Source organism: Pinus tabuliformis, chromosome 4_2 (assembly GCF_031772625.1).
Source record: "Pinus tabuliformis cultivar Carrire ecotype Pingquan chromosome 4_2, CPIR1, whole genome shotgun sequence".
NCBI classification, from domain to species: domain Eukaryota; kingdom Viridiplantae; phylum Streptophyta; class Pinopsida; order Pinales; family Pinaceae; genus Pinus; species Pinus tabuliformis.
In genome coordinates this window covers 511,054,023-511,064,151 of record NC_142304.1, presented here as the reverse complement: position 1 = coordinate 511,064,151, position 10,129 = coordinate 511,054,023, and positions in this window count along the sequence as shown.

Sequence of the window (10,129 nt, the reverse complement as noted above, 5' to 3'; positions counted from 1 at the left end):
ACGATCCGGTTAATCCTGGTTTTTCGGGAGGATATAATATCCCAAATGCAATTCGAATTCCTAGTTATCCTGGATATCATGCTCTCGGGGCTGGTCTCATGACCCAGGGTTTTCGAGACCCTAATCGTCAGTTACCGTTCATTGCAACTTTGGACTTGCCTGACTTGTCGCGCCTTACGAACGATCCGATTAATTATCTTCCGTTTTGGCCGCCAATGCCGAATAAGTTGCCCAGTGACATCCCAAAGTTTGAAGGTAAATCAGGAGAGGATCCGTCGAACCATGTGATGACTTATCACCTCTGGTGTGCATCTAACTCCATTTCAGATGATTCAATTCGTTTACGGCTTTTTCAACGCACTCTAATTGGTCTTGCGGCCAAGTGGTACATTGAGTTACCACGAGACACCTTTGATAACTTTAGTCAGTTAGCTACTTCATTTTTAACTCATTTTCAGTTGCCTGTCAGATATGACAATGGCACAGAATTATTAACTTCATTAAAACAGTCAACATCCACATACATTTCAGATCACATCCATGAATGGAGACGTCAACGGCATTTAGTGAAAGTTTTTATTCCGGATCAGATCTTAGCAGAATGGTTTGTTAAATCATTATTACCTAAAATCATTGAGGATGTAGCTAAGGCAGGAGTCATTACTGAAGAGCAAGTAATTGCTCAAGCTCAGTACCTTGACCTCGTTTATACGCAGTCGGGTACGTTACACGAGAAAATCCCCGACCTTCCTAAACAAAATCAAATAGTTGCAGCTCCTTCAGGGTCTCATGCCGCTGATGGTATGATTGGTACAGTTAATACCAAAAGTAAGAAGAAATCTTCCAAGAATTCTTCTCCTATCATAACTTTACCAGATTCCCCGATATGAGACTCTTCCGTGGAAATTTCTGTCGATATTCATGTTGTAGAGTCATCTATGGCCAAATCAAAATCCGGAAATAAGAAGAAGGGGAAAAAGAAAAATAAATCAGATAAAAATTCGAAAGAGAAACTAGATAAAACGGAATCTACTGATGAGAAACGTAAACCTCGTTATCCTTGTCTCATTTGTGACGAAGAGCATTTTACAAGAGAGTGCCCTCACTGCGCTGAGGTTGCGAAAATCGTCAAAGGTTCTCAAACGCCTGTTGTCTTGAAGGATCCTTTTCCTAGTCAAGACAGTAAGATGATAGGTTCTTCCTCAAATTCCTCAGAAGAACCCATAATGATGATGTCCCATGTTAGGATTGCAACGCGATCTCAAGATTATAGAAGTAAAAGTCCTGTTGGTGGTAAGGAAGCAGAATCTTCTAATTCAAACCCATCAACTTCAACTCCCGGTTCTGATCCACTACAGATCAAGAAACCTAACCCAGACTTAGTAATCAAACCACCCACCAAGGGTATACTTCGAAAGTCACCTTTTAATCCACATGTGAGAGCTGCTTAGAACTATAACATTGTTGAAGATCTAGCTATTTCACCTTCAGCAATGTCGGCTTTGGAGGTGCTGCAATCATGTCCAGCACAACGTAAATTGCTATTGTCGGCTATAGGAGCTATTGATATTCAAGACTCGAACCTTATAATTTTTTATCTAGAAAATAGTACACCTTGCTTACCTCATCAAATGGCTTTCCAGATTCCAGTGTTAGTCAAAAACAGACCTTGCTATAGGACTGTAATTGATGAGGGAGCTTCAACGTGTATTATGTTAATCTAGTGTTGGAGATCGCTTGGTTCTCCCACACTTAATCAATCCCCGATGATTCTAAAGGCTTTTGATCGCCATGGGTTCCATCCTTTTGGAATTCTACAGGATTTGCCTGTAGGGGTTGAAGGCAAAACTGTTAATCCAGATGTGGAAGTGGTTGATGCCCCTCTAGATTACAACCTTCTCTTGGGTCGTAGTTGGTCTTATGCTATGACTGTTGTTGTTTCATCGGTCTTTTGGCTTATAAATTTTCCTCATAATGGAAAGATCGTAACTATAGACCAGCTAACTTACTTTTCATCCGACCCAGCCTCTTCTGAAAGTATCCAGCATGTCGGCAAAACAACTATCCCTTATAAGGATTTTGGAGTAGGACTAGTTAAAGATTCTGGTTTTCTAGGAAATTTTTCCTTTCCTCCTCCTAACGTATCACCTTCTACTGCAACCATTCATATGATTTCATCAGACACCATTTTTTATGATGATCCTTGGATCGTACCTTCTGAATCTGAGATGGATTCATTTGGTGATGCTATGCCTTTGAGTCCCTATGAAATTGCGTATCAGGCTGTACAGTCTTTTTCCGACCCATCTTCAACCGAATTGACTTAATGAATGTGGTCCATGAAGAATCACTTTCAATATCAAACTCAGATTCAACGACATTTTTCGAACTTGTTCATACTAATGAGCAAATTCGTGAAATCTTCTCTGTTGATGATTTACCATGGAAAGATCTTCATCATAGATCTTCATTTTTACCTGAGATTGATCACTTTGAAAATGATTTTTCATCTATTTTTACAACTGATTATGTCAAGGAACCTCAGAATCCATTGAAAAATCCTGATTCTGAGTTAAATTTGGGAAATATTTCTCGAACTATTCCTATTGACATTTTGGTTAAGCCTGGAATTGTTGAAAACATTCATATAGGTGCCTCTTGTACGGAAGATGAAATTCAAACATATAAGGCCCTATTTCAAGAATTCTGCGACGTGTTTGCCTGGTCATATGAGGAAATGCCAGGAATTGATCCAACAATTGTTGTTCATGAAATCAAAACTTACTCGGATGCTAAACCCGTCCGGCAACGTTTGCGTCAGATCCACCCGCGAAAAGCTGCTGCTATTAAAGCAGAAGTTGAGAAATTACTTAAAGCAGGTTTCATTTATCCAATTCCCTTAACGGATTGGGTATTGAATATTGTTCCTATTAATAAAAATCAAGGAACAATAAGAATATGTATCGATTATAGGGATATTAATCGAGCCTGTCCAAAAGACAATTATCCGACTCTCTATATCGATCAAATCATTGATGATTGTGCCAGCAGTGAAATATTCTCCTTCATGGATGGTTTTTCGGGTTACAATCAAATCAACATTCTACTTGCTGATCAACCAAAAATGGCTTTCATTTTTCCATGGGGGACATTTTCTTACTGCAAACTACGTTTTGGGCTGAAGAATGCCGGAGCAACTTTTCAAAGAGCCATGTCTTATGCATTTCATGACATCAAGCACATTGTGCAACCCTATCTCGATGATTTACCTGCTCATTCATTACGTAGAGTCGATCATCTCATCCATTTACGAGCAATATTTATGAGGTGTAGGCATTATCGAATTAGGTTGAATCCACACAAGTGTGTTTTCTGTATAGAAACGGGTCAATTACAGGGATTTGTTGTTTCGAAAGTCGGCATTCATGTCGATCCCTCGAAGGTTGAAGCTATTATCAAATTGCCTCCTCCTTCGACTCTTCGCCAACTCCAAAGTTTGCAAGGGAAAGCAAACTTTTTATGTCGATTCATTCCTAACTACGCCGAGATAACAAAGGGTTTTACCAGGTTGTTGAAACAGAATACTCCATTCTTTTGGGATGAGATAGCTGACAAATCTTTTGATGCACTAAAACAAGCGTTGACCCATGCAGCGTTATTGCATCCTCCCACCTACAACCAGGACTACTTCTTATATCTCGCTGCCTCTCATTCCACCATCGGAATGGTGTTAGTTCAGGAAGATGAATTCGGTAGTGAACATGTGATTTATTACCTTAGTCGCACTTTGAATCCAACTTAACTAAAATATTCACATGTGGAGAAATTGTCCTTGGCAGCTGTCCAAGCTGTCCAACGATTTCGCCATTACATTTTACTACGCAAAACTACTGTAATTTCCGATTGCAACCCTATGATCTATATTTTGACCAAACAATTGCTGGGGGGAAAGTATTCCAAATGGATTGTTATCCTGCAGGAATTTGACTTGGAGTTTGAAAAATCTAAGTCAAAGAAATCTTTAGTTTTTGCGGAGGTGATGTGTGACTTCCCGCGTGCTGATATTGAAACTGTGGCGGAAGAACCCATTGCGGATGAATCCTTGTTTCTAATCATCACTCTTAATCCATGGTATGGAGATATCATAGTTTATCTCCAAATCCAATCCTTTCGGCCTGAAATTTCAAGATCTCAGCGTCGGAAAATACGATTCCAATCCCAACAATTCAAAATTATTGGAGATACACTTTATCATTGTGGGGCGGACTTTATTTTCCGACGTTGTTTAATTCACGAGGAAGCTGAAACGGTTCTAAATGACTGTCACTCTGGAGCGTGTGGTGGTCATATGTCTGGGTTTGCCACAGCCCAAAAGATATTGCGCGTTAGCTATTTCTGGTCGTCTTTGTTCAAAGATTGTATTAACGCAGTTCGAAAATGCCACAACTGCCAAATTTTTGATCGAAAGATGCGCGCTCCACCTACTCCTCTCCACCCTATAATTGTCGTTGGTCCTTTTGCGTAATGGGGTATCGATTTTATTACATGTAACCCTCACTCGGCCAGGGGGCATGCGTATATCATCCTTGCAGTAGATTATTTTACCAAGTGGGTCGAGGCAATGCCTACATTTTTGGCAGATGGCAAAACTGTTGCGATTTTCGTTTTCAATCATATAATTGCTAGGTTCGGTGTTCCACAAGCAATTATCACTGATCATGGGCGTCATTTTCGAAACATTATGATGACTGAAATAATAGACCAACTTGGCCTGCATCACGATAGTTCAACTCCATATTATCCACAGGCTAATGGTCTGGTTGAAGCCATCAACAAAGTTCTAGTCATTATGATCCAATGAATCATTGGGATTCATAGGTCGAATTGGCATAACATGTTATTTTTAGCGCTTTGGGCGTATCGAACCTCAGTTAAAACATCAACTAGTTTCACTCCTTTCCAACTAATTTACGGTTTGGAAGCTGTGTTACCAATTGAATGCGAAATCTCGTCATTGAAAATGGCCATAGAATTACTTCCAGCCACTTCTGAAGAGGAGAAACATTTGTTGTACTTGGCTCAGTTAGATGAGAATCGACGTGATGCTGCACTAGCAATTGAAACTCATGCCAAATGTATTAAAGCTCAGTATGATCGAAATGTTACACCTCATAATTTTTTAGAAGGAGACCTAGTCTTACTGTACGATCAAGCAAATGATAAGTTGGGCGCTAGAAAATTCGTACCCATGTGGCATGGTCCTTATGTTGTTAAGCAAAAGCTGACAAAAGGGGCCTATGAATTGGTAGACTTTAACGGGGTCTCTTTAGGTAAACCCAGAAATGGTCTTTACCTGAAGAGATATTATGCTTAAATCTGGGTGTGGAGATTTTAGTTAGGTTAGTTTTCTTTCTAGCTGGTGTGTTTTAGATTACAAAAGTGTGCTTAGCTTAGAGAATGTTTTTGTCATTATTCCTGCTTATCTTGATTTTACTCTTGATATTGCAGATGTCAACGTCTTTCCAAACATACATTAGTTTTGTTGATGGTGCTTGTCGTAATACATGGAACATTTCTCCCGCAGCTTGGGTTATCTATTCGCCCTCTGATGAGTTGGTATCTATGCATGGGGTAAGCCTCGGTCAAACAATGAAAAACATTGCAGAGTATAGTGCAGTGATTGAGTTATTATCTGAATACATCTCATTTGGAATTCGGAGTTTGATTGTGAGGTTAGATTTTGAACTCACTGTATTGCAGCTTAATAGAGTTTATGCCATTAGAAATCTAGTGTTATTGAGATTATTTTTGAGATTTCGTCTCTTGGAACGTGAATTTGGCTATATTGAATATCAACATATTCCAAGATATTTAAATACATTACAAGATGCAATTGCTTCTCTAATGTTAAGTAAACATTTGCAATAATCAAACAAGTAAATTTAAAAACATTACATAACATGTTTTACAAGATAGCCGGTAATAGTGAGATAGCATAGCATAGAAGTGTGTCAAATATACATCGTCTTCAATCGTAGGTTGAAAAACACCTTATGATCGGCAAAAATGATAGTGCAAAAAGCAAAAATTTCATATGAGTCTACAACAGGCGATCATCCTATCATTGGTGATGATCACGATAAGAAACCACTGTACGGGCCACCCTACAAAGGAACCTCCTGAAAGGTCCTGGGACCCCAATCACATAGCATTGTAGCCTAAGAGGAATGTCATCTATGCTAGTCTCTGGAATGTCTGCTGTCAAATGCTCTAGATGGTTTTCCAATTCGGCCAAGGTCTCTGTAGATTCGTCTCGTGGGGCTGGTGCTGCTACAGCTGGCTGTTTCCTCTCATAGGGCCGAAGAGTGGCTGGTCGCCGTGGACCTACATCTGCATTTGAAACTTTTTACTATCAATTTTGGGACGATTTAAAAACAAAAAGAACAAAAAAATTAAATTAGAAAATGTTGAAAATGATTTTACCTGAGTCATCCCATTGCTCTCCTGGTGGAAGAGCCATGTCTGGGTCACCACGATAATCCATCCCAGCATAAGGAAAATCCTGAATAGCAAAAACTTGGTTCTCCAACCAATGAAAATACTCAGGAGGAAATCGAACAACCTCTGAACCCTCCTCAGGATGACGGGCCATAACTACAACCCAACGCATCAGTTTGGGCTCTCGGGGAAGTCCAGCTTCAACGGAAAGATGTTGTGGGACCAACATTGGGACCCTCTCTAGACCAAAGCTCACAACTAAGAAACCATATCCAAAGTTTTTCAGTTGTCCATTCTATGCTCTAGTCAGTTGGCCTTTTACATTAACCAACACAGCTTCGCACCAGTTGAAGAAAGTGCCTCGAAATCAGTCTACTGCCATCCGCATTTGGGATCCAGTGGCCATATGTAGTGCTGCACTTCCGCAGAGTTTGGTGACAGTAAATGCAATCACTTTGAGTTCAGGACGGGAAATGGTTTTGATATCAATCCCTTTGTCCTTGGTTTGGTCGTTACAAAACTCTAGCCAGAGACTATCGACAGACTGGCCACTTGGCCTAGTCCCGAATAGAGTCAATTGTTCACCTCTCTTAGGCAAACCAGTCAAAAAGTAAATGTCTTCCGGCTCCATTTCGAGCTGGTGGCCACCAATAATGAAACACTGGTCCTGCACATTCCACCTATGCACCAGCCACTGCAAAAAGTCTACTTGGGCCCTCATGCCAGGTATGGCCCAGAATTTATATAGCCCACATGCCCTCAATGCATCTATTAAGGGTTGATGATTTAGTGCGGCAACATCCACATATTCATGCTCCCGTTCCCACCAGCTAAGCATAATGTATACCCTACATTGAAAGAAAAGGCGGATTAGAACATTTTAAATCAAAGTTTTTGGGCAAAATTTGAAGAATTTGGAATTTTAGAACATATGTCGTGGGGACTGCACCCTCTAAGTTAGAGACAATGCATAGGTCTGCACTCTGCCTAAACGGTGGATGTGGGCCCCTGACTTTTTTCTGCATGCGAAAAAGTCGAGGTCTGTAGGTTTTGCATGTTGTGCCTGTGGACCCCTGCGAGCGGACCTTTAAACAAAATTTTTCCAAAAAATCAAAATATAAACCTAAAAACAAAATTTCAAACGGTTTAAATGCAAGAGTAAGGTGATGTGGATTACCTGGAGGTGACGGTGTTTGATTCCAACAGACGGATTTTCCGCAATCTTCACGGGAAGTTTCTTACCCAAAAGCTCTCTTTCTCACTCTGAAGTCAAACGGTAAAAATGAATTTACAAAAGCCCTTTTTATAAGTTTTTTTGAATAAATGAATTTTTAATTTGTTTATTTTTCACTTTAAAGAGGTAACTTTTGAAGCATTTTTATTTATTTTAAACAGGTATGAGTAATGTTTGAGTTTTTGTGCAGGATAACGGATTTTTCAGGCAAAATTGATCATTTTCGACAAAAAACATTAGAGTCACCTTTAAGCTCTTTTCTGACTCCTAAAATATGAAAAGATTGCCAATTTTTTCTTTTTAAGCTCGTTAAAACGGAATTAAAAAGACGGTCCACTTACAACTCTTTTCTGACCGTAAAAACATGAAAAGATTGCCAGATTTTTGTCGTTTCAAATTCGATATTGGTTATAAAACGACGTGTCATTGATTACTTTTTTACTTTTTTTTCAGATCAGAGACACTGATTATGAAAAGTACTCCTTGATCGTAATGGTCAAGCGGTTCTCTCAAGTATTATTTTATACTTTTTCAGGATTGGGAGACACAAATTTACGAAAAAGGACAACCATGGAGTTTTCTTAAGTTTTTCTTCCGACTCCCTAAAATTGAAAAACGCTGAGTTTCTCCTATACTCGACTCATTAAAATTTAACAGTAAAGGACCTGTTCAATTACAAACAGGAATGGACCACTCCTTCTTAGGGTTCGAATTTAAACTAAGTTGGACTCATCCGAAGGATGAGCTTATAATCAAGCAAATGTTATCCTCCTCAAGCCTGTCAAAAATAAAGAGGTACTTGCCAGAAATGGTGGGGGAAAAGAGAGAAAAATGAACCTATTTGTCATACTTTGTGTCTCAAAAAAACATTTAACCACTCTTGAACACGACACTTTTTGTTCACCTGGGTTGGTAAATCCTTTGCCTAACAGTTAATCAAACCATATTGAAAGTCTTCAGCCAGTTTCTAGGTATTAGCTTTGGGTCAATTGTCACCAAACCATATGCAATGTCGTTATGTGTTCAAGAGGTCAGTGCAAATAAACCATTCATCTGCAAAATATCTGTCATCCATCTTGACCATCCCTATGTTAGTCCTTGCAACTATATTTCTTCAAACTTGATCTATGATTTCATGTTGTGGGCTTGCCTACGACAGATCGCTTTCTATCGACTTCAGCTCATTATCTAGAAAGATGATCTAGAAATCGTCAGTACCTTGGGATCTGCATGCCTCAATGGTAGGTTTCTTGCCTTCGACGATAGGTTGCATCATTGACCTTCGATAAAAGTGTTCCGTGACATGTTCGACATCAACACATCTATTCACATTTCATGGATTGTACTGAGTACTTTGAGAGCCATTGACATTAATGGTGGTTTCTCTCACACTTGCTAACAGTTTACATCATTGACTGGTAATCAAGTGGTTTCTACCATGTTTGACTTCGACACATTCATTCACATGGATAGAATCGTACTATTTCAGGAAGTAGAAATCAAGACCCTAGATCTAGTTTCCACCATCCAGGCTACAAGGAATTTTGTATTCATTATATAGTGGACTATTCATAAACAAATGGTTGCACCCATATTGTGTCTACATGAGTCTATACTTGTGCTGTATTACAAGATCATTCCTATATCAGAGTAGTTTAGTTAGTTTTCTAGTCAGTTTTGTTCTGAGTATGGGAATGCCTACCTCAGCGATGATATGATCTCATATATATATTTTGCATTGAATGTTTTTACAGGTTCCAACCAGGCTCTCCACAAGACGATCCTCGAAATGATAAAGTACTTCACTCTTCTTAGATGATAAATGAAATCCTCATCTACTACAGACTTCGCACTTTAGGGGGCAATTTTGTGTCTGCAGTCAGTGTGAGTCTATCACCACTCATACTATCCTCCTTTGCAAGTCTCAAACCTCAGCTCTTCATGTCAAGCATTAAAAATGAGAGAAAGTCTTTGAAAATCTATAAAACTCTGGTTCCGCACTTTCTCTTACCATTACCTGTGGTCCCACACCCCTTGGTCATGTTACCTGCGGTCATGTCCGCTCTGTCTCTAAAGGAGTGGGTGCGGACCCCTGTGAAAGTCAAAAAGGCGCAAGTTTATTCTTAAAAACTCACTTTGGGTTAATTTTGGACACTTCTAGAAGGAATGTTGATGTGGTTGGTTCGCTCCTAGGTGGTTCATGCATCCCATAACTAAAGGAGCTAAACCCTTGATGAGAGGAGCTTATCCCTTTGAAAGAGGACTCTATCCCTTTGAAGGTGGACCTAGTAACTTCCTTCCTTTGCACTATAAAATGAGGCATTGGGCTAGTTTCTAGGGAGGTTGAAAGCTGAACATTTTTTAGGGTAAATGTTGTTGGAATTTAGACTTCCTATT